The sequence below is a fragment of the Ursus maritimus genome, unplaced genomic scaffold (assembly GCF_017311325.1).
Source record: "Ursus maritimus isolate PB19 unplaced genomic scaffold, ASM1731132v1 scaffold_1, whole genome shotgun sequence".
NCBI lineage: Eukaryota > Metazoa > Chordata > Mammalia > Carnivora > Ursidae > Ursus > Ursus maritimus.
Window position 1 is genome coordinate 71,356,135 of NW_024423343.1, and position 26,195 is coordinate 71,382,329.

The 26,195-nt window shown below is 39.3% G+C and overlaps 1 long non-coding RNA gene across 1 annotated transcript; it reads left to right on the forward strand.

Moving 5' to 3' along the window:
• Window positions 1-5,726: 5,726 nt before the first annotated feature.
• LOC121106046 lies at window positions 5,727-26,160 on the forward strand. The gene is made up of 4 exons (XR_005838745.1): window positions 5,727-5,889; window positions 24,155-24,263; window positions 25,194-25,290; window positions 25,754-26,160. It is a non-coding gene; the product is annotated as an uncharacterized LOC121106046 (long non-coding RNA).
• The last annotated feature ends 35 nt before the right edge of the window (window positions 26,161-26,195 follow it).

Genomic DNA, 26,195 nt, shown 5'->3' on the forward strand with positions numbered 1-26,195 from the left:
TGGATTAATTTTCTTTAAACTGTGAATTATATTTTAAATAATTAAATTAAATTTAAAAATTTAGTTTTTGTTCTTTAAGATTTTATTTATTTATTTTAAAGGGATGGAAGGGCCAAACAGGAGGGAGAGGGACAAGCAGATTCCCCGCTGAACATGGGGCTCCATCTCATGACCCTGAGATCATGACCTGAGCGGAAACCAAGAGTCAGCCGCTTAACTGACTGAGCCACCCAGGCGCCCCTAGATTTGAGTTTTAATCTGATATTATGTTCTTCAGTCAGAAGATTCTCCTTTAACATTCCTTCTAGGGCACCAAATTTCCTCAGCTTTTGCTAATCTGCAAATACCTTTTATTGTTGAAGAATATTTTCACTGGACATAGAATTCTAACACCAGCATTTTTTCTAGAACTAGAACGAACAATCCTAACCAGCCTTAGGATTAAGCTCCTCTAGACCTGCCCTAACATAGGTTAAAACACAGAGACTTGAAAGAATAAAACTATTCTAAATGCCTTCTAAATCAGACTTCAAATCTCCAGCGGAAAATGACAACAAAATCCAGAGCCTGGATTTATCTATAACAGAATTTCTTTTTTTGTTGTGAGTCTTTTTTGTCAGTTTAAAGCCATTGTTTTGTTATCTCCCTGTTTGCATCGTTTCTGATAAGAAGGTCAGCACTAATTCTTGTCTTCCTCTCTGAGTTGTGGCCTTTTCTATAAGAAAAAAAAATTTTCTCTTTTCACAGGTCTTCAGCAATCAGATTATGATGGGCCTTGGTGTAGTTCTTTATTTTTATTTTACTTTTATTTCAGTGAATTTCTTGGATCTACCAATGTACAATTTGCATCGAATCTGGAAAATTTCTGATCCCCACAAATTCTTCTGAAGTTGTGTACCCCATGAACTGTCTTCCCTTTCGCGGAGAGCTTCAAATACACGAATCTGAGATATCTTGGCATTGCTCTGCTAGTGCCGAGCTTGGCTCCGTTTTGTCTGCTGCTTTGTTTTCTCTCTGTGCTTCGACTTGATTTATTGTGGTTGCTTGTGACTTCAAGTTCATTACTCCTTTCCTTTGCATTTTTCAATCTCCTGATACGTCCTCCTGGTGAAATTTTCATTTCAAATATTTTTTTTCACCTCTAGGAGTATCATTTAGATCTTTTTTTATACCATATCTCTTTTCATTATTCACGTGTACTTTTAGTCCCTAAATCCTACAATACTGTTATAAAGTCTTTGTCTTCCTCGAGGCCTGTTTTTTGAATTGCCTTTTTTCTTGTTTATGGATCATATTTTCCTTATTTGCATGTCTAGTATTTTTTTTTTTATTAGATGCTGGACATTGTATAGGTGGAATTACTGAGTCTCTGGATTTTATTGTCATTTTTCCCTGGAGATTTGAAGTTTGATTTAGAAGGCATTTAGAATAGTTTTATTCTTTCAAGTCTTGGTGTTTTAACCTTTGTGAGGGCAGGTCTAGAGGAGCCTAATCTCTAAGGCCGGTTAGGATCGTTTGTTCTAGTTCTGGGAGAAATGCTGGTGTTATTTTGATCAGGATTACATTGAATGTGTAGATTGCTCTGGGCAGCACAAACTTTTTTTTTTTTTTTAAGATTTTATTTATTTATTCAACAGAGAGAGACAGCCAGCGAGAGAGGGAACACAAGCAGGGGGAGTGGGAGAGGAAGAAGCAGGCTCATAGCAGAGGAGCCTGATGCGGGGCTCGATCCCATAACGCCGGGATCACGCCCTGAGCCGAAGGCAGACGCTTAACTGCTGTGCCACCCAGGCGCCCCTGGGCAGTACAAACATTTTAACAATATTTGTTCTTCCAATCCATGAGCATGGAATGATTTTCCATTTCTTTGTGTCTTTTTCAATTTCCTTTATAAGTGTTCTTTAGTTTTCAGCATGTAGATCTTTTAACTCTTTGGTTAGTTTTATTCCTAGGCATCTTAGGGTTTTTGGAGCAATTATAAATGGGATCAATTCTTTAATTTCTCTTTCTGCTGCTTCATTATTGGTACATAGAAATACAACAGACTTCTGTACAGTGATTTCATATCCTGCGACTTTGCTGAATTCCTGTATCAGTTCTAGCAATTTTTTGGTGGTTGTTCAGGTTCTGTACATAGAGTATCATGTCATCTACAAATAGTGAAAGTTTGGTTTCTTCCTTGAGGATTTGGATGCCTTTTATTTCTTTTTGTTGTCTGATTGTCGTCGAGGCTAGAATTTCCAGTACTATGTTGAATAGCAGTGGTGAGAGTGGACATCCCTGTTGTGTTCCTGACCTTAGGGGAAAGCTCTCAGTTTTTCCCCATTAAGAATGATATTAGGTGTGGGTCTTTCATATATGGCTTTTATGATGTTGAGGTATGTTCTTTTTATCCCTACTTTCTTGAGGGTTTTTATCAAGCAAGGATGTTGTATTTTGTCAAATGCTTTTTCTGCATCTAGTGAGAGGATCATATGGTACTTATCCTTCCTTTTATTAATGTGGTGTATCACGGTGATCAATTTGTGGATATCGAACCATCCCTGAAGCCCAGGAATAAATCCCACTTGATCATGGTGACTAATCCTTTTAATGTACTGTTGGATTTGATTAGCTAGTATCTTGTTCAGAATTTTTGGATCCATGTTCATCAGGGATACTAGTCTGTAATCCCCCTTTTAGCAGGGTCTTTGTCTAGTTTTGGATCAAGGTAATGCTGGCCTCATAGAATGAGTTTGGAAGTTTTCTTTCCATTTTTATTTTTTGGAGCAGTTTCAGAAGAATAGGTATTAATTCTTCTTTAAATGTTTGGTAGAATTCCTGTGGGAAGTCATACAGCCCTGGACTCTTGTTTGTTGGGAGATTTTTGAATACTGATTCAATTTCTTTGCTGGTGATGGGACTGTTCAAATTTTCTATTTCTTCCTGTTTCAATTTTGGTAGATTATATGTTTCTAGGAATTTATCCCTTTCTTCAAAATTGCCCAGTTTGTTGGCATATAATTGCTCATAATAGTCTCTTATACTTGTATATCTGTGGTGTTGGTTGTGAGCTCTCCTCTTTCATTCATAATTTTACTTATTTGGGACCTTTCTCTTTTCTTTTTCATAAGTTTGGATAGGGGTTTATCAATTTTGTTAATTCTTTCAAGGAACCAGCTCCTAGTTCCATTGCTCTGTTCTAGTGGTTTTTTATTTGTTTTTTTTTTTTTTTAATTTCTATATCATTGATTTCTGCTCCAATCTTTATTATTTCTCTTCTTCTGCTGGTTTTAAGCTTTATTTGCTGTTCTCTTTCCAGCTCCTTTAGGTATAAGGTTAGGTTGTATATTTGAGACTTTTCTTGCTTCTTGAGGAAGGCCTATATTGCTATATACTTCCCTATTTAGGACCGCCTTTGCTGAGCCCAAAGGTTATGGACCATCATTGTGTTTTCATTTTCATTTGCTTCTATGTATTTTTTAATTTCTTCTTTAATTTCCTGGTTAACCCATTCATTCTTTAATAAGATGGTCTTAACTTCCATGTATTTGTGGTCTTTCCAAATTTTTTCTTGTGCTTAACTTCAAGTTTTATAGCATTGCAGTCTGAAAATATTCATGATATGATCTCCATCTTTTTTGTGCTGGTTGAGGCCTGATTTGTGACCCAGTATGTGATCTATTCTGGAGAATGTTCCATGTGTACTCAAAAAGAATGTGTATTCTGCTGCTTTAGGATGAAATGCTCTGAATATATCTGTTAAGTCCATCTGGCCCAGTGTGTCATTCAAAGCCATTGTTTCCTTGTTGATCTTCTGCTTAGATGATCTGTCCATTGCTGTGAGTGGGGTGTTACTATTATTGTATTATTATCAATCAGTTTCTTTAAGTTTATCGATTGATTTATATATTTGGGTGCTCCCAGGTTGGGGGCATAAATATTTACAATTATTACATCTTCTTGTTGGAGAAACACTTTCATTATGATATATGGCCCTTCTTCATCTCTTATTACAGTCTTTGGTTAAAATCTAGTTTTTCCAATGTAAGTATGGCTACTCCAGCTTTCTTTTGATGTCCATTAGCATGATAGATGGTTCTCCATCCCCTCACTTTCAATCTGGAGGTTTCTCTGGGTCTAACATGAGTCTCTTGTAAGCAGTATATTGAGGGTTTTTTTTTTTTTTTAACCCATTCTGATACCCTATGTCTTTCAATTGTGGTATTGAGTCCATTTATATTCAGAGTAATTATTGAAAGATATTAATTTAGTGCCAGTGTATTACCTGGAAAGTCACTAGTCTTATAGATTGTCTCAGATCCTTTTTAGTCTTTATTGCCTTTGGTCTCTTTCCCACTCAAAATGTCCCCTTTAGTACTTCTTGCAGAGCTGGTTTAGTGTTCATGAACTCCTTTAGTTTTTGCTTGTCTTGGAAACTTTATCTCTCCTTCTATTCTGAATGACGGCTTTGCTGGGTAAATTATTCTTGGCTGCATATTTTTTCCATTTAGCATGTTGAGTATATCATGTCACTGTTTTCTGGCCTGCCAAGTTCTTATGGAAAGGTTTGCTCCTAACCTTATGTGTCTACCCTTATAGGTTAAGGACCTTTTGTCCCTAGCTGCTGTCAGAATTCTCTCTTTATCTTTGTATTTCGTAAGTTTCACTGTGCTATGTCTTGGTGTTGACCTGTTTTGTTGATTTTGAGGTGAGTTTTCTGTGCCTCTTGGACTTAATTGCCTGTTTCCTTCCCCAGATTAGGTAACTTCTCAGCTATAATTTGTTCAAATAAACCTTCTGCCCATTTTACTACTCTATTTCTCCTGGGACTCCTAAGATACAGATTTTGCACATTTTGGAATCACTGAGTTCTCTAAGTCCGTATTCCTGATCTGGTAGTTTTCTTTCCCTCTTCTTTTCAGCTTCATTATTTTCCATAATTTTATCTTCTATATCACCTATTCAATCCTCTGCTTCGTCGATCCTCATAGTGATTATATCCAGTCAGTTTTACATCTCAGTTTTAGCATTTTTTAAATTTTGTCTGATGAGGTTTTAGGTCTTTTATCTCTGCAGCCAGGGTTTCTCTGGTGTCTTCTACAGTTCTTTCAAGCCCAGCTAGTATTTTTATGTCTGTTGTTTTAAATTCTTGTTCAGATATATTGCTTATATCTGTTTTGAGCAAATCCCCGGCTGTGATTTCTTCTTGATCTTTTGGGGAAAATTTGTTCATCTTGTCCTTTTGTCGAGGTTTTTGTCTTTTGTGTTTCATGAAGACATGTTATGTTTCCTGCTCCTGAGAGTAATACTATATTAGCAAGTGGTCCTACACTGTCCAGGGCCCGGTGCTTCAGGAAGGGTTTCTGCTGTATGCTGTGTGCACTCTGCTGTTGTGTTTTGGCTGCTCTTTCCCACAGGTCAGTCCTCTGCAGAGTTCCTCCTTGTTTGCGTCAGGGAGTGTGTGGACCTTAACTAGGTGTGCTTCGATTTGTTTGTTAAGCCTGATTTTTTAAAAATATGGCCTGATCCAAGAAAACAGAAGAGGAAAAGGAACAAAAAGCAAACAAACAGACAAACAAAAATCTAAGCCTGATTCCAAAGAATAAGAAAGAGATAAAAAAGAAAAGAAAAGAAAGAAAGAAATGAAGTCTGATCCAAAAAAGGAGAAAAAGAACTAATATAACAAAATAAAAATTATTTTGAAAAAGGAGAAAAAGAAACAAACTAACAAATGAACAAAAAAACTGTAAAACTGTAAATCTGATACCAAGGGAAAAAAAGAAAAAGAAAAGAAGAAATGAAAAGAAAATAAAAATTAGAAAGCAAGCCAGCCAGCCAGCCAGTTTGGTCCTATTTCCAGCAGAACTGAAGCTGATGCTTTGGCTCATGGCATCATCAGCAGACCTGGTACGTGTTTTGGGGTGGGGGGGCCTGTGTTGGTCTTCTGAGGGAAAGGCCGGCTGGGCTGGCTTGGTAAGGATTCTCCTGCAGAGCAGAAGGGCATGGTTAGGTATAAGCGACTCCAGCCTCTGCTGGAGGTGCTGTGTTTCTCTCTGAATTCTGACCGTGTTCCTGGTGGGTGGTGGTGGAAGATGGCCTCACTCTGCCCTCTCATCCCCAGGGAGGAGAACTCACAGCTGCTGCTGCTCAGGAGGCCCTCACAGAAAAGTGAACAATCTCCCCTCCTGTGTCCCAGGCTTTTGTCAGATCCTTGCCCTCAACCTGTCTGTGCCTAGGGCATCAGCATGCCATCGCCATCGTTCTGTGTTTTATCTCCCAAGTGGCTAGGATTCAAAACTCCAAATCTTCAAGGGCCTGGTAAGGCATGGACCCACTCTCCCCCCACAGAAGAGAGCCTTGTGGTGTGGCACTGTCCTGTCCCAGAAAAGCAGTCGCATGGTGTGTGCATGGTGGCTGGAATCTATTGTGACTCACAGCGCAAGGCTGCAACCAGGTTACCTGCCCTCTGTGGGCACCTCTGGTCCCCTGCTGCTGAACAGCTGCTCAATGGTTCGCAGTGGGCCCTTTGTCCTTGGAGAGGCAAAATGCCCTCTTCCAAATGTACTCCAGGAGGGGGAGAGATCTCTTCCTGTGAGACCCAGGGGATCCCCTCACCACAGCATATTGTGTAAAACCTATGCTCCATTCTCTTTCCTGCGCTCTCCCTTTCTCTCTGGCTTCTTTCTGTGAAAAGGGCTCTCTCCCCTTTACAGCTCTGTGGCTTTTCTCTCCCCCAAGTCACAGCTCTGAACCTCGTATCTGCCACATTCTCTCCCTCCAACTGGGCAAGTTGTTTCCTTAATCCTCTGATCAACTTCCTAGATGTTCAAAATGATTTGATGTTGATCTAGCTGTGTTTGAGGGATGAGGCCAGCCCAGGGTCCCCCTATTACTTTGCCATCTTAACTTCTCCCACTATTTCAGATTTTTAAATGTTTATGGCAAGAGGACAATTACAGTACCAGATAGTCTGTTATGGATGGAAGCAGACATCTCTTTATTTTTAAAATTTTTAATGTATTATATTTGTTTTTCCAATTTTTATCTATTCTATGGACTCAGTTTATTAAAACTGAATCAGGTCAAGTGCAAGGGAATAAGTACCTAGTGTAAAATTTTGGACATGTTCAATTCGTTAAAATGTGTTTGTAATATGAGGAGTGACTGGGGGACAAGGAATGAGAGAAAGATCACAAGGGCTTCATGATCATTTGTTCATACTGAGGGGTTGGTGTAAACAGATGATGGGAGATAGTGAATGATATTAACTTTGGAGGAATGGGATACTTGTATGCAGTGCAAACATGTCCAGAATTGTACCTGCAATGTTCAATTTCATCATAGACAGCTTGAACATAATATTTTGTATGGTACCTATATTACTTGGATCTTTAGTGTTAGTTCTCTACAAATTTGCAATTTTTACAGAACTCTAGAACAAAACCATTGATTATTATTCTAAATGAATGTAGGTAATTATATATACTCTTGACACTTTCATCTTATTTCTGACAGTTATCATTTTTTTCTCCTCTGGAGTGGTGGGGGTTGGAGTGGCAGGTGCCTGACATGGTTCTTAATGTGACACTTATGCTCCCTTTTATTATTTCCACTTTTTCTTCTTCTCCTTTCTGATTGTGTGTATTCTTTCACTTCCTACCTTTTGTTACTCAAAAAGATATTGGGATATTGGGAATTACAGTGGTGAGAATTGGTATAGAAAAGAAAAGGGTTTTGATTCATTCGTTCTTCCTTCACATGGCTTGGTCACCCTGAATCATGATCCACATAAATTTAGCTTAAAGTCTTTTGAGACTAGATTCCGAAACAAGAGCTTGTTTATTGAAATCTGAGAAAAAACAACTCTAGGGGCAGGTTGACCTAGTCTCCAGTGGCTTTCAGAAGTATCATAATATACCTTCTTTCATGGACATTCTAATGAAATAGGAATGCTGAATTACTGAAGATTGATTTTGTTTTCAGTTGTGAGAGCTTATTTAGGGGCAAGATGGAACAAACAGACAACATGTGTTTGCTTAAGAATATACAGTGCAAATTGACTGGATTATAAAATGATATAAAATTTAACTTTTGTTTTATCAATGTTCCTTTCTCCTTCTGCAAATTTCTCCATAGGAAACCTCTGTAAAATTGGTCTTCAACACTGCAGGAGATAGGTTCTTTTTCCAAAAAAAAAAAAAAAAAAAAAAAAAAAAATTTTTTTTTTTTAAATAACGTACCCTATGATACAGACCATAGCAATAGTTTTATTCATGTTTTTTTCCTGGTCATTGATATTTGAAGACCCTAATGGGCTCTCTTCATATTAAAAGATATATGTACACTGATACACACTAACCAGATTTTACATTCAATCCAAGTTATCTTTAAAAATCACGGATATATCCCATGTTAAGGCCATGTTTTGAGTGAAGATAGAAATGTATATTTTGCCTGAGACAGGGAACTGACATGTGTTGAACATCTATTTTTTATGTAAATTATTTTGCTTAACTCTTTTGAGGCAGACTGTATTTTCCAAAACTAGTGGGATATTTTTTGGTTTCTCATGCCCTTCCAGAAACTTGTCATTGCCCCATCTATGGAATCTATTTCTCTGCCACTTGAACTTGGGGCCTATGTAACTATCTCAGTGAAAAGACAGCAGCAGAAGTGACATACATGACATTTGAGGCTAAGTCATGAAAGGCAACACATATTCTTCCTGGCTCACTATTTCTCTCAAAATATTCACTCTTGGAGTTCAGCCACATGGTGGAAGCTTAGGACACATGGAAAGATCATGCGTAGGTGTTCTGGCCAACAGCCCCAGTAAAGCAGCTAACAGCCAGTATCAACCACCAGACACGTGAATTAAGAAGCCTTCAGATGATTCTAGGATCCAGTCTGAGAGTCATCTGTAGGCTTTAGGTCTACTAGCCAAGGTACCAAACCCATCATGGAGCAGAGGAAAAGTGTTAATTCAGTCCTCAGTCTTTGGATGCCGCTACTAAGGCTGAGTTGAGCAGAGATGAACAACCCACAGAGTCTTCTTCAAATTGCAGGTTTTTGAGCAAAATAAACATCAGTCTTTTAGGCTATTAAGTTTTATGGTGCTTTTATAGGCAGCAGTAGATAGCTGGAACACATTTCAATTTCGGGCAGTAAAGTGCAGCCAAAATTAAACTTAATATAAGTGGTAGCAGCTTTAGGACCAGGAGGCAGGCAGAAATGGGAAACATCTTTAAAAGTGTTAGTAAAATCCTAAAGGGGTCAAGGAGACCATTAGAGGAAGCCTCATGAACCTGGAAAGGCTGTTGTTAAGGACTGAAAAGAAAGAGAGGAAAATGGAATTGGAAGCTGGAGAAAAGGGGACTCTTGTTATACAGTGATAGAAAGTTTAGCAACAATGTCTCCTGCAGTAAGGTGGAAAATAAGAAACATACCTATTTTCTAGCTAAGAAGATTTGCAGAAAGAGGGTTAAGAATGCTTTGCCACCTGTCTGTTTCTAACTGCCTGTAGTAAATGTAAGGGAGAGAGATGAGCTAAAGAAAGAACTGTTATATATAAAGTCTCCAGGACTTGCTGGGTTGGAAAAGAAAACTGTTTCTCATTCCCAGCCTCTCCAGATGGCAAATGATACTAAAATTAAGATGTGGCTTCTGAGCAGAGATCAAATCCAGGGTGCTGTCAGGAAAACATGGTCTAAATATAAAACCATTTGTTAAAGCTTCATAAAATTTTAAGATAGTGCCTTATAGACCACTTCAAATAGACAAAAGTACCTCTAAGGATCTTAAGGGGTGCCTTATCGATTCTTTCCATGAAACAATAGGGCTTCTAAGAATCTTAAGGTTGATGTCTTTAAAGGGAGCCCAAGTTAGAAAAAAAGGCTTATCTCAATGAGATCTGGACATATTACTTCTGTATAAAGGGGTGGGTTATAAAATGATTCATAAGAAACCCACAAATTGTTTAAAGGAATTTTGTCTTCTTGTACTAAAAAGGATAGAGACAGTACAAAATTAAGAGGCGTTTGTATCCCCAAAAATCTGTGGGCAGGAAGCAGTTTAAGAAAATCACTCAACTGCAAAGATGATCTACATTTTATGGAATAGAAAAGATAAGGTAGTGGGTTGAAAGAGCCCGAAGACAGAACAAAGAGCCCTGGAGACCTCTTAGGTGGTAAGACTGAGCCCTGGTCAAGGAACTGTTAACTGTTTCTGGTTGTATTTTGGAATGAACCAGTGACAGCCATGTTCCATTCATTTTCCCCATTTTGAATGTGTGTACGTTTAATGGTTTTCTTCCATCTATCACATATTTATTGTATGTCACGTGTGTATGTTGAATAGAGGAATCATCTCTTCAGCTCACACACCTATAGATTAAGAGGAATGGCTCTCAAGGCTAAACCCAAGGAATCACACCCAAAGAACTTCATCTGATTTAGATGACAAGATCCTGGATCTCAAACCCAAGCCTGACCAACCTGAGAGAGGGCTCATGGCAAAGAAACTGAGTTTATTTTGCATATGGATGAGATGTGAATCCATGAGGTCAACAGTGGACTGTGGCAGATTTTAGTTTCCAAAAAACAGCCTCCACAATATTTCTGGTCCTAAATGCTCTTCTCAGATGTTGCCATTTGCTCATTAAGGAATGCATACCCATCTCCTGAAATTTGAGTAGACCTGAGTGACTACATCAGACAATAAAGTGCTGCAAAAGTGATGCTGTGTGGCTTCTGAGGCCAGAGCATGAAAAGAAATAGAGCTTCAACGTTTCTTTCTCTTGAAATGCTGACCTTTGGAATCCCGTGCTATGAGGAAGGCCAAGTAATAGGGAGAGGCTGTGTGTAGAGGTTCTGGCTGATAGCACCAGCTAAGGTATCAGACAGCACCCTGAATCAACTGCCAGACTTGTGAGTAACTCAGCCTTTACATGATTCTGCTCCCAGCCTTCAAGCTGCCCTAGCTGACACTGAGTGAAGCAGAGACGAGTTATCCCTACCAGACTTTGATTATCTTACAGAATTATGGGCCAAATAAATTTTAAAATTTTAAGCCACTAGATTATGAGGTGATTGTTATACAGCAATAGATAACTCGAACACCTAGAGTACTTTAAGCTGGGTAAGATCAACTACTTCCCAGATGAAAAAATATGCTAACAGTCACATAGTGTGTAAGTGGCAGAGCTGAGCTGTGGATTCCAGGGTGCCTGAATCCACAGTTTAACTTTTTCCACTCTTTGACCTACTCCTGTGAGAAGGCAGAGGTTGACCAGACAGACTTTGAGCCGAACTAAAAAATCCATTAAGTTCTAGCCTGAGAAGATTGAGCCCAGTAGAAGGGAGATGAGATTTGTAAGCTGCCAAGTGTACAGGCCTTCCTTGAAAACAAGGCACACTTTGCAGTCAAGAAAATTTATGGTCAAATTCTGCCCTTATATTTATGAGTTTTGGTGTGACCTCGAGAAAGCTATATAATTTCTCTGTGTGCAAGTTTCCTGAGTTGAGAAATGATAATATAATATCTCCCTTGCAAAATTGTTGTAGGGATTACAATCTTTGTACGGCAATACGAGAAATTATTATGCGAGTCTCGATATCTGAGTGCAGTCCTCTGGGAGTCCTGTTGAAATATGGGTGGCACACATCCATTGCTCTCTGACTTCAGATCACAATGTCAACATTGAACTTGGCTATTACTTCTTTTCCTTTTGGAATCCTGCTGCCACCTGCCATCTCTTCCCCTAGTTTCAGATGCTCACTGCCCTCAGAGCCTCTAGTTATCAGGAGTCTGCCACTTCCCTTACTCCCCTAAAAGGTTCTTCACATCTCCTTCCCTTATCACAAAATTTCTGCCTTGAATTTTAGCTAAAATCGATTGTTTGTTTAATGACATTCAGGTGAAATGAGGCTTAACCCCATGAGAACTTTGCACTTTAAAAGAACAGCTCATTAACTACTATGAATCTTTAATTGTTAGAAGTAGTGGGAGAGACGATTTTGTTCCCAGAGTTCTTTGCCTACTCTCTCTTTCCACCCACAATAAGCAAAAAATACTCCTGAAAACTACTTTGTAGCCTCTCTGCACCCCTTTTGGAAAACACTCCATATCCCAACAGGGCCCAAAAGAAATGAATTGTTGCATGGGGAGAGAACTGAGACTGGCAGCAAAGCACAAATGAACTTTATTTTTAAATTGCGACAATTTTTTTTCTACTTATCCTCCACAAATAGTGGATGGAGTTCAGTAGGGGAGGAGGCTACTATTTATTGATCGCCTTGACATAGCAAGTGCTTTATTATGTAGCTCTCATTGAATGCCATTGTCTGCTTGTGTATTTACTTTCTGGATTAGCCAAACTGTATTTTCTTAGAAGTATATTCACTATTAGTAATTATTTGAGTCCTATGAGACACTCAAAGAAAAAGAAAGAAGAAAGAACGAACGAACGAACGAAAGAAAGAAAGAAAGAGAGAGAAAGAGAGGAAAAAAAGAGAGAAAGAAAAGGGTAATTGTGTTTTTCCTTTGACTATGGCAGGGTGACTTTACTCCATTCTGTTTGACAAAAGCATTTCTCTATGCTGAGCTGTAGAGGCTCATGAGGTAGAAATTACAGAGACTGAAGTGTATAACTGGAAGGTTTTTGAACAGGCATTTGATTCACTCCTTAGGAAATATGCAAGAGAGGTTTTTACAGCTCAGGATAATGAGGGAGATGAAGAGAGGGAATAGGAGTAGATAGAGCTTGTATCACACACAGTTTTATTCACTGATAGTGTCCTCAAAATATTAAAAAAAAAAAAAGACCAAACCAAAAAAACTTAAAAGGCATTATGATTTAATCAAGATATGGCAATATTTTGGCCTAAACAATATTGAACAGTCCCATCCAAATTTCTGGCTCCATTTCCAGTCAATAGAAAGTTGTTAATTTCATTGCATTTCCTTTGGATTTATTACTTTGAATTTTTATTTTAAGTGCTCTGTCTTAAAATAATTAAACCCACAATTTTATTATAGTAACTTTATATTTTCTTTAGCCTTAATCTGGCTCCCTATGACCACTAATTTCCTCATCCACGGCTCATCTCTCAATTAATGTCACTTTAGGGTGCTGATATGTATTCTAGTCTCAAAGTTCCCATGGATGGCTCTGTTTCAAAATTTTCTGGAGAGATTTGAAAATTATGGATTTCTAAGGCCCATCAAAGTTAGTGCACCATAATTCTTTTCATACCTGTCCCTTCCTTTCTATTCTCATTACTACCTAATCCACATTTTCACTTGCTGGGTTGGCAATTATCCATCAAGTGGTGTCTCCAAGAATGCTTTTGCCAGATTAATATTCCTGAAAGGGTACATCACACATGTTGTTCCTATGTTCAACAACTGTTAATTTATCCCAGTTGCTCTCAGGAATACAATTACCTTCATTCTGACATTTAAGGCTTCTACCACTTGTCTTCTACACACCTTTCCAATGTATGTCAGTTTTTAACTGACTTGAGTTCTCACTAGCACATAAGTTTAATGAACCTTTCTTAGTTTGGACTGCTATGCCAAAATACCATAAAGTGAGTAGCTTAAAAACAAAACTTTTTTTCAATTCTGGATGCTGGGAAGTCCAACATTAAGGTGCTAGTAGATTCAGTGTCTGATGAGAACCCTTTTCCTGGTTTGCAGATAGCAGCCTTCTTGCTGGAAGTTCTGGTTTCCCTTTCTCTTCTTAGTAGGGCATTAATCCCAGCACGGGGCCTCCACCCTCGTGACTTAATCTAAACTGAATTACCTCCCAAAGGCCCTGCCTTCTAATATCATCACAAACATTCAGTCCATAACACTATCCTTCCTATTAAGAGGCTTTCTTCCCATGAGTCTTTCGATAACTTAAATTATTTTTTAAAAACTTTATGTTGAAAAACCTTCAGACTTACAGAAAAATTACTACTATAAGAATTCCTAATTACCCTTCATTCAGATTCCTCATGTTAACATTTTATCACATTTGTTATATCATTCTCTGTCTCTCTTTCATATATATGGCAGATATGATGCTTTTTACGTCTACCTACTCAGTTATGTATCTCCTAAACACAAGGGCATTCTCCTAGATAACTATGGTACCGTGATCAAAATAGGATATTACCATTGATACAATACTATCCTCTAATCAACAGAAAACAAAAAGGCAAGACATTAAGTAGAAGAAAATATTGGCAAAATATACACATGCAAAGACCTTGTATCGAGACCATAAAAAGAACTGTTATGATTCAACTATAAGAAGATAAATGCTCTTCTCCCCACTGGGCCAAAGACTAGCACACCTCACAGAAGTATACTGACGAATGGTTAATAAGTGCCTGAAGAGGTACTCAGTATTAGAAATGCAAGCTAAAACCACAGCGACACTACTACACACTCAGCAAAATGTCTAAAAACATGAAGATAATATAACAGCCCCAAATGTTGCAAAACTATGAAGTGTTGGAGCTATCATGCATTGCTTATGGAATAGAAAATCATTCAGTCACTTTGAAAAACTGCTTGGCAATTTCTTAAAAAGATAAACAAAAAATTTTTCCTGTGAATTATCAGTTTTACCCCTCTTTAATTGAAAAATGAAAACATATGCTCACAAGAAGATTGTACAAGTATACCGATAACATCTTTAGGTATAAAAGCCAATAACCAGAAACCACTTGAATGTCCATGATTAGGAGAAGAGATTAATCGTAGTCTATTCGTACAATGGAATAAGACAGTGAAAAGAGACATGATTCAACTATATGATCAATCTCATCGACATGATATTGAGAGCAAAATGCAAGACACAAAAGAATAAAAACTGTATGATTCAATTTATACAAGTTCAGAATATGCAAACATAACCTATAGTGATAGAAATCAGAATAGTTCTTGCCTTGGCAAACAGTACACTGACTGGGAAGGGTCATGAGAAAACTTTCTGATGAGATAGAAATGTTCTATATCCTGATTGGAACGTGGGATTTCCAGGTGTGTATGTTTGTCAAAGTTGATTGACTCATGTGGATTTCATTGTGTCAATTATACCCTAATAATAAATATAATACAAAAGATGTAGGCAGGATGCACTTGAATTATAGAGATATGCAGGAACCCAGGTTTACTGGAGGTAGAGCTACTAACATCTCTGGATGGGAAGGCCTGGGTGGGAGCAGAGATTTCCAAAATGCAGGAGAGTGAGTTCCCTACAGCAAGCCAGTGAACTGACTTCATTTAGGGACACAGACAACCTTTGGTGAATTTCCAGGGATGGAACCAACAGAACTCAATTATACCCTATCCATTCCATTTACTGCCAGGCTTTTCCATTGCTCGAACCATTTTGAAACACAAGAGGGCATGGTTGCTCTGTAGTATGTAGTCCCTATAGGTCAGCTATAGAGTAGAGAGCAGAAGGAAGTAGATTGGCTCTTAAGATGGAAACAGAAGATATCTGCATTCACCTTATTTTTACTCAACATCAAAGGGAATCATTTAATTGTCATAATGGTGGCTTGGCCAAGAGATTCTACAGATTGGGTATTGGAGGATGGTAAGTGAGTTGAGGGTATAAGAAATAGTGATTGGTTCTGGAATTCAAGCTGTTTAATAATGGATATGAACACATTATGGGATGAAGGGACAGTGCAATCCTGGTAGTATCAGTGGAATATAAGGCCCAATAGGGTCAAAGGATTTTTGGAGTTGGAGTACTAGAAGGGGTTTTTGCAAATAAAACTATGGAGGGATTTCAAGTAAAAGTAGCAAAAGGTCAAGTATATGTCCATGGGCATCAGTGGGTAAGGTAGCATAAAACACAAAATGATTGAAGAAGAGGAAATCAAGGAACAAAACAATCAGGATAATGGAAGAATTGTTTGTATATATCTTGAAATCATCAAGAATTATCACAGGATGGTGAGAGCGACAGAGAGTGAGGAGCTAAAAGTTTCAAAAGAATGATGAAGAGTAATGAGAGGAGAACCAGAGATGACTGCAATCAGAAGGAGAGGTGGGTGGTATAGGCTGTTAACTTGAGTCATCCTTGATATCTTCTCTTTCTCAGCCCCAGAGTTAACCAATCATTAAGTCCTGTCAATCTATTGCTTTTCTTAATATTGCGCTACTCTAGTCATCAGCCAGATTTTTAAAAAAATCATTTCTCCCTGTTTCAGAACATTTGTTTTCTAATTGGTCTTCCAGTACCTATTCTTGTCAGTTTGTTTTCTTTGCTGCTGTCACAGTGAACTTTTCTCAGTAAATATGATCATGAAGTTCCCCCTTATCTTCTTCTAATCCAGCACTTAAATTTTTTTCAGTGGGTCTCTGATGATTCTAAGATTAGGAGCAAAATCCTTCAGGTCTAAAAGGGCCTGAATGATCTGGCTTCAGGTCTACCTATCTAGTCTGACCCAGCGACATATTCCCCCATCACCTCTCTGTGCATCAGTCACACCTGCTTTCCTGTTCTGTCCTCCAACTGGCCCTTTGCAGATGCCACTTGCTTTGCATGGGACGTGCACTCCTTTACCTCCCCATGTTTCACCAGCTTAATTAAGAGTCATCAGCTGAAGCTCTGTTCAAATATCACCTACCTAAGAAAACCATTCCCAACATTTCCCAGGCTGGGTCTATGCTGGTGAGACCCTTTAAGTATGGAACTGTATGAGTGCTTCTTAAGGAAGACCTCCAAATGGCTATCTCATATGGGAAATATTTAAAATTTATGCTGGCTTCTCCTTTGTTTAGAGTTATGCTCAGCTGGTTGTTGGGATGGTAAGGACCAACAGACATGAATAGGAGAAGACCTTTAAAGAAGTCACAAATGAAGTCTGGTTTAATGACATGGTTTCACAGCACAAGAGTCTAGTGGAGAAAAACTGGTTTAGACAAGTGTGTAACTTTTGCTGGAAGCTCCCTCCAATGGCATTTTTATAGCCCAGTGATTCTAATTCCACGTTGAAGAATACGGACTGATTTTGGGCTGCATGCTTCTGCTCAAAGTGAAACAGGGTCCACTGGATCTAAGCCAGTAGGGGTGCTGCAGTAAAGGAAAGCCCAGTGCCTCCAAGTAGCAGAACGGGCCTTTAATAGTGACACCATGTGGTACCAACAATAGTGTACCAGTTAGTGGTCTTAAACTTGATTTTCATTAGCTTCGAAAACATGCCAATACTGGTGATATTTGCACAAATCTATAAATGTACTTTAAAAATTATTGAATTGTACACTTACGGTGTATGAATTTATGGTGTAAATTATACCTCAATAAAGTGATAAAAAAGTATAAAAAAATGATACCAATGCTTGATCCCATTCTTCAGCCAATTATATTAGAACCTCTGGGGGCAGGACTTGGATGTTATTAGGTATTAAAATCTCTCCAGGAAAATTTAGCAATAACTAACAAAGGTCCATATGCATTTGCCTTTTGACTCAATCCTGTTTTAGAAAGTTATTCTGAAGACAGCAATACAAATAACATGCACAATGTTGTTCATTGGAGCACTGTTTGAAAATGCAAAATATGGAATGCCCATACATAAGAGAGTAGTCAAATAAACTATGGTGAATCCACACAATAGAGAGTAATATGCAGCTATAAAAAAGAATGAAGAAGAACTTTCCAAACCAACATACAGTGGTATCCAAGATATACTTTAGTGTGAAAGATAGCAAAGTGCCAAAGTATATCAATAGTAGGGTAGGGTACCCTGTAAGTCCAAATGAAGGAGATATAAGAACATATACATACATCTGCTCATTTGGGCAAAAAGGAATATGGAAAGAATAAATTAGACACTAAAGTGATGAATTATCTAAGAGGCGAGTGGGAACAGAGTGGAAAGAACGTGAGAGTGGGAATGGGTGGAAGGCATAAATGAGGGCACATATCTAAGCTCACCTTCTTGCATAGTTCTGACTGTTAGGACCAAGTAGTGTTGCACATATTAAAAAATAGGTAATTAGTGTTAACTAGAATATATGGGGAACCCTAACAGAATACACATGGTAACCAATGACTCCAACTGCTGAAAATGAATATCACAGCCATAACAAATGGGATCAAAAGAAACTAATAAGCCTAATACTGGAAATATTTGGCCCACGAGGCCAAAGACACACAAATACGGCACGCTTTTCAGAAATTTGTTTTTCGCAGAGGTTTGTATTCGTAATTCTGAAACTACATATATTCTAAAATTGAATAAATAAGTAAGTAAATTGTAGACAGCGAGAGCCAATTTATTACTGTCAGAGAAAGGAGTTACAAATGAGGAAAGAGGGGAGGCTAGAATGAACCCCGAGGATTAGGATCATAGGGATGAGTTTTAACTAGTGGTGTTCATCACGTCTATAGAGAGGGAGATAGAAAGATACAGATATGCCTGTGTTTGTGTCTACCCGTATATATCTCCTTGCTCTGTTCACTTAGAGGACCTAGAAATAATGACACCCCAACAGCAATGAGTACACCTAATGTCCAAAACTTGGTTTCTAAGTATTAATTTTCAACAAAATAGCCACATCCTGGCTGAGTAAGGTAAGCCTGGATCATCTTGCAGTGCCAGAAAGTAAATGTTCAAAAAATGATGGAAGCCTATTGAAAAGGTTAGATATCAACCTGAAGTAGTTCCCAGTTGCCAAAGCTGGGAATATTGGATTATCATTCATCAGATAAAATAAATATCCAAGTCTGTACTGATAAAATGGATAATTGAACAAATAATTACATACAAAAGAAAGGGCTGTTTTTCTTTTTCTTTTTTTTTTTTTAAGATTTTATTTATTTATTTGATAGAGACAGCCAGCGAGAGAGGGAACACAAGCAGGGGGAGTGGGAGAGGAAGAAGCAGGCTCATAGCAGAGGAGCCTGATATGGGGCTTGATCCCGGAACGCTGGGATCACGCCCTGAGCCGAAGGCAGACGCTTAACGACTGCTCCACTCAGGCGCCCCAGGGCTGTTTTTCCTTACAGTGGAATTCCAATAAGTAAAAGGAAGAGTAGAAATATAAAATTGCCATTTGGCAAATGCCACTGTAATAATTGTTTTAGGGAAGCCTCAATGGATGCTAAAATTAGTGGGCAAACATATAATTAGAAACAAGATATTTGCATAATCTCAGAATATCTCACCACAAGATGCTAATTACAAAGAAAAAAGTAGTGGAGAACCTTAGCAGACACTAACTTCACCAAGTAATCAAAATTAACGTCACCAATAGTGTGACACATTGACATCCTGGACTTCCTAATAGGATGGCCTGAGGAGGGCATGACACCATTTCTGTGGTTTCTTGTCAAAAAGACGTAATTTAACCATGAAGAGACATCAGACAAACCCAAATTGAAGAACATTTTACAAAACAACTGACCAGTACTCTTCAAAAGTGTCAAGGTCATGAAAGGCAAAGGAAAAGAGACGGAGGGCCAGTCCCAGACTGGAGGAGACTGAGTAGACGTAAAGGCCAAATGCAACGTGGGATCCTAGATTACATCTTGTTTGGGGGTTGGGGGAGGCTCTCTGGAGAGCCAGGCAGGACTCGGTGCTATTAGAATAGGTGACTGCTCGAGTAATTGAAGAGATAGGGCCAAAGGCATAATCCAGGAAGTGGTATGAGTCATAGAGTTTAAGAATGGTCTCGTAGCATAGTACTTTTCCAGTGGAGCATTTATCAAATTATAATCCCATGCCTGTTTCCCCTACAAGAATATAAGCTCCATGAATACAGATAGGTGCCCATCTGTCTCATTCACCACTCTATCCCAGGCCTGAATCCATTATTCAGTATGTGCAGAAAAACATACCCTTAATCTCTCTTTGCTGCTCAGGCCCCTGCAAGCACATTCGTCTCTCACCTTTGCTCCAAGAACCTCCACTGGTTGGAACGCTCTGTTCACAGGTGACTGACGGAAGCATCTCGGGCTTTGGAGACTAGATGTAAGTATTCAGGTGCCCATTCTTTCGTACTCCAGCCTACAATCCGCCTCAGGTTTTTCCTCCTTTCCAGGGTCAGCTACTTCAACAGTAAAGAAAGGCCTTTGTAGGGTTGAGCAGTGATTTTCAAACTGTTTTAAAAATTTGTTGTTTTGTAATTATTGATGAGTAGATTGTTTATGTTTACAGGCTCCTTTTCTTTAAAAAAAAAAATCATTGTATAATACCCAGAGGTGTACATAAATCATACGGGTAAAAATGGAACTGCACTCAGTTCCATTGGTTGGAGGAGAGGAGGGGAGGGGAGTGGGCTGGGGAATAATGCAGAGCCTTCCTAACTGACCACCCCATTCCCAGCTGCCACTCCTCTCTGGGAGCCTTTGAGGTACGGGTGACAAACTTTTTGTCCATAGTTTGAAAACTCTGGGATAGAAGATTGCTACGATTTTTCTGCCATCTTTAGAAGCACTGGTTGGTGTCTCCTGTGAACTATGGCGCTCACCCTGCTCCCTTCCATGTTGTATTTACCATGCTACAGCCTGGACTAGAAAGAACGGGGTGTATCTTGTTAGACCCAAGACCTGGTACAAAGACTTCACCTCCTGGTTCATTTAGTGAACGTTTCTTGATGATGATCATAGGACCAGGATTTCCAGAAATTTTCCTGAGATGGCCCCAGAATCGGGCCTGGGGACAAAGAGAGGATTTGAATTAGTGGGCAGAGGTCATTATCTCTTATCAGTGAGGGCTGTGCAGGAACGCCAGCCAGAGGAGGCCATGCAACGGGGAACCATGAGGAGGTTTGGAGGACACAGGAAGATACCATAGGAGCAGGATGGACTGAGGTGGGGGAGGGGCCGACAAAGTCCATTAGTGTAATAGCCCACTGCAACCCAAGACGGCCGAAATCTAGAAACTGAAATGATCACGCTCTGGCTCACATTCATTCCCTCCGGTGGCCTCCCCACAGGTTATTCCCGGAAGATAATTGGAACTGGCTGTTTCCAGGCACCTTAAAGATCAAATCCCAACAAAACGTGGGCAGCCTCCACAGCAAAACTTTCCCCAGCATTCCCCAGTCCCCACCCCGCCAGGCCCTATTCTCGGCTCCAGCCTGAACTCTTTTTCAGCTCCAGCTGAGAAAATGCTGACAGCTCCAATGCGGGAGCGCTCCCCCCGAGGTCCTTGGGCGGGCTGGCCGGCGGCGCCTGCTAGCTGGCTGTTGGTGGGAGCATCCTGCCCTCTGCTGGATTTGGCAGGAAGAATGAATTCGCATTGCCTGCTACGGAATTAATTAGATGAAAAGTTTTTGATTTTCTCTGAAAACAAATATTTGCTTGCATGCCAATGAGGTCTAATTAATCAGGGAGCACATTCTTCAAATGACATGGTTTCTTAGGGGATTTCCAGGTATCCAGGAAAAAATCATTTTCATATGTCTCCTTCCTGCTCAGTAAGCAGGGTGTAAGACAGGCAGTGTGGACATTTTTAAAGAAATGTGAAGAGTCAGAACCACATCTCTAATAATTTTTAATGTATTCATATGGTCCGATGGGATAGAAAGAACTTCAGGAGTCCGGTCAGACTGCTTGGGCTTCATTCTGCAAGATACTCTTGCTGAGACTGAGTCTCTTCAGCTGTCAGGTGTCAAACCCACTTTGAAAGGTTGTCGTGAGTATCAAGCGCGCTAATCACATATACGAAAGGACTTTCCTGTGCTCACTAACGCTGTGGCATTTTATACGCGTGGACTGTGCTCAGGTTCACACAAGAGGAAGCACGCGTGCGCGCACACACAGGCAGATACACACCAAAGAGGTTCACATGAAAGTATCGGGAAACATTGTTTGATTATTGGCTTTTATTGACTTCCTGAAATTGATTTTGGGTAAAACTAGAAAACAGATACCAATATTTCAAATCTAGAGAATGAAAGGAGCCTTCTTAAACATATTGAAAGAAAGCAGGATGCCCTTAACATAATTTTTGTAAGTGGGCCTGGAGACAGAGCAACTTTTTACTAAGTAGTATTTACCTTCGAGCGCCTATCATCATGTTCTGTACAACCCATAAGAATGCCTATACTTCTCACTTTCATAAACAGAAAAATGGCCAAAATGAATTCTAAGGAGAATCTTGTACAGGAATCCAATCCCTCCCTTCCCTCCTTTCCTCTTTTGTTCTGGGTCCTTCTCTATTCCACTCTGTCCTAGTCTCTTCCTGTTTGATTTGAAGCCAGAAATAAGTTCTTTCTATTAGCATTGTCACTGCTGGCGAGGCTGAGCCATTTCTTGTCCCCTACAGCAATTCCATAAGCATACCTACCCTTTTCTCTTCGGTGCTAATATTACCGTGGGAGTAGAATATGGTCCCAGCTCTTAGGTCGTTGGTCATCCAAAGGGTGAAAACTTGAATGACAATGGTGTTCATATTAATGTGGTAGCTCTTTAATAAAAAAAAAAAAGATTTTAACTGAAAATTTGTTTGATTTTATTCTCTTCATTAGCAGCTCTGCTTAATAAAGGGTTTTAGATCTCCCATTTGTGCTTGCAGCTGGGAGTAAACCCAGGGGTAATTGCTCTCCTTGCCAGCCTCAATAAGTGCTATATTGATGTTACACAGAACTTGTAACTTCAAGAAGAATTTAATACTAGTTGCTGAGGATACAAAGGAATAAGATACGATCTTGACACATGAGATATTCAGGCTTTAGATACCTATATCAATAAATATGTGGTAAGGGGGTGATGTGGGAATTGAGGAAGAAATAACCAGAAGTCATCTAATCTTAAAGAATGAAATATTTTCCAGGTGAGCAAAGTGTGCGTGGGGGGGGGGGGGTTTGTGCGGTTGGAGTAGTAGGCAAGGGAGCAGTCTTCAAGGCAGTGTACCAGGTAAGTATGATATAGTTCTATGGAAATCTACTGTCTGTAGAATAACAGGGAGGGTGAGCTTGAGGCTGGAAAGGTAGTTTGGGGCCAGATGAAACCCCTACTTAAGAGGTAAGATATGGAGCTTGAATCCCACTGGGTATGTGTGTTAAACAATACATTTGAATGGCGAATCAATATTATACCCCTATAATATTCCATTAGTCAGGGAAGTGTTTACTAGGGAGGAAAGTTGGGCTTAAGGTGGTATTATAATTCCCTAGTCTTTAAAAATATGTGTAAGTTGCTGCGAGAACTGCACTAACCTCTATGTTCCATACAAACTGGGTTGAATTAGTGACTCCCGGAGCAGACTAGAATCCTTACTTAGTATCTTTAAAACACAACAGCTTAAGTCCTTTTTGATGCATCAGAGAGTCATGCATTTTTTAAAAGTAGTTATGTCTAGTTAATCTTAGATAACCATATACTCTAAAATATCTGGAATCCAGTGCCTGAAGGGAAGGCTTTACAAATGGCATCAGTCATTTCCTATAGCCAACCTGCCATTTTTTTCACATCAAATAAAAGGAGGTCAGGAAAAGACGTGTGGATAAAGGCTCTCTGCTTCACCAAACATGCTTGCTCATCTCACTAATAATTTTTAAAAAGCCGGATTATTTATCTAAACAGCTTGGCGTGATTTTACTGATCCTAATTCTCCTTGTCTCTACTATAGTCATCCCATAAACATCGCAAGAGGCAGGATTGCTCACAATAAAGCTTTGTTTAGGGCATCTTAAGAGGAAAGCACTTTGAATTGATATTCCCATTCCTATCCTCATAATGAGATTTACAGGTGACTTAAAAAAATTTTTCTTTTGTGTATTTGCTCAGCACTTAGCACATTACAGACATTCTGAAGAATGGAGCACATTCCATTAAACAATTTGGACAAAAGTAACGTGTAACTAAGTGTAAGTCGTGTAACCTGGTGCTTAGTGCCCCCACTGCGGCTGTAGGAGCACAGACCGTGTCTGTCCTGTTTGTTCTTCTACCAGTGGTACCCGGCACATAGCAGGTGCTCAATAAACATCTGAGGAATGACGAAACAATGCACAGACTCTCTTTTCGGGTGACTTTGCTTGCCGTGGTTATCCTAAGGGCACAATAAAGTAATACTCCCTCCACGACTACTTGGGCTCATGAGTTAATGTTTGCAAAGCGCTTTGAACTTCTTGGGAAAAAGAATGATGTTTTTGTTGGCACTGTATCATGTTTGCAGTGGCACATGAATTACTCCTCCTTCTCTTCCTCCAGCTGCTCGCACTGTGCCCTCCCCCAGCTCCATGCCAGGCCAGGATCTCGCAGAGGACAGCTGCACTGCTCTTCCTGCCTTCCTCCAGCCCCCTCCAGCCCTCCAGGAGAGGTAGGGACAGAGCAAACCCTGGAAAGATTTCTCCCAGGCCTCTTAAGAGACTCCGGGAAAATGGAATTCGGGTGGATCCTAAGGACTCTTAGAGCAGCTGGGGTAGAGAGGGATGCAGGTTCTTGGCCAGCCGTGGAAGAAGCTGGCAGGTTAGACAGGCCGGTCCGTGAGGACTAGATTCTGAAGGAGAACTAGAGGGCGTCATACAGGCCACTGGGAGTACGTGCCAGCACACGTGATTTCTTTAGTGTATATAGTTTTAAACACATAATACAAAGCCTCGACTAGTAACCTGGCCGAAAATACAGTTTCGTTACAAGGACCTCCGAAGACAAGCCCGATTGCTTTTATATGGGTAAAACTTTCAATTATTAGGACTACTTTCTCCATAATTTTTAAATATTCAATAACGGCAAATAATAGTATTCTATTTCACAACAGATAGAGGCTTCAATGTTTCCCAATGTATTTATGACTACAAAAATTGCCTTTATTTTTAGGAACTCAGTAATTAAGCAGTTCAAGTGTGATTTGGGAAACAAGAGTTTTTGTTTTTGTTTTGCTTTGTTTTGTTAAGAATGTCTGTCCCTTATGAACAAATTCGAGAAAAAGAGGCTTGTGTGTTTTTCGGGTTACAATATATTAACTTTCCACTGATCACACACAACAACTATCTCAAAGTAATGCAGGGAGAGCTGGTTACAGGCAGAATAACCAAATGGGCTATCAGAGGCAGGGTTTGCCTTAAAGGCAGGAACAGCTCCTGTTTTCCACAACTTTGAAGTGACTTGTTTTCCAACCCACTTCATGAGGTTTCCTCTGTGTGTGGAAAACTTTCCATGATATAGATTTATTTTTTTCCATGATACACATTTATATGCTTGTTGCTGTGCATGTAGCAAATATGTTCTTTCTCTATATCATTCCTAGGGACTGGAAATGAATGTTTGTCGAGAAAAACTAACCCGGTTTTCTGTTAAAAAGACCACGTAAACGATGACTCTTTTGCTTCAAAGAAAAATCTCAGGTAAGTCTGGCTTTAGTTGACGGCATGAAGTTAACCAAAAGTCTTGCATTTTGTTTAAACAATTAGGAAAGGAAATTTCTCTCAATTAAATTGGGCTCATTAATCTGAAAACAAACACAGAGTATATTTATAGTTATATAGGCAGGATTTGAAACTCTGAGAGCTTAGTGTCCCCGTAAAAGCCACATGTGAAACATTTATTTGGGAGTGACTCCAGATAAGAAATGCTTTCTTTCTCCACTTGATTCATTGTAAAATGAAGAACCCTGATTTTCCATTTGTTCAGGGCTTGAAAATCACATAGGCGTTATTGACTTTTTATTGGTTTTTCTTCCTCTTTTTATTTGTGAGGTATTTGATACTAGGCAGTTTGCCCATGTCCTAAAATAAACAGATGGGATCTCCCTTCAGGAAAGAGGAGGAGGGCAGTATGAATTAGGGAGAGATCAAATTTCTTTTTCAGAATGTTAGTGTCCTGCGGTATTGGAGGGGGCTGTGAGCTCACCTAGAGAAGCCAGCAGGAAGGCTCGTCTGCCCGGCTCACAGACCAGGAGGAAATCACCGTCTGAGATTTGCCAATCAAAGTTCTATGGTAAGTTTGAATTTGGAATGTGTGGGTTGATTCTCATTTTGCGTTATTTTGTTGCGGTCGGGAGGGGATGAAGTGAACAAGGTTTAATGAAGTGTTATATATTAAGATAAATGAAATATTGAGGGAGTTATTGCTGGGAATTCCTCATTCAAGTGTTTAATGCGTAAGCTGATTGGCTTTTTCGGGTTTCTTTCCAAAATATTTAGGACTTCTACTTTTTGATATTCGGTCTGTCTTTTTTGTTCTTGCTGTTCTTGTTACTAGAATTCTCCTTTTTCTTTTTTTTTTTTTTAAGATTTTATTTATTTATTCA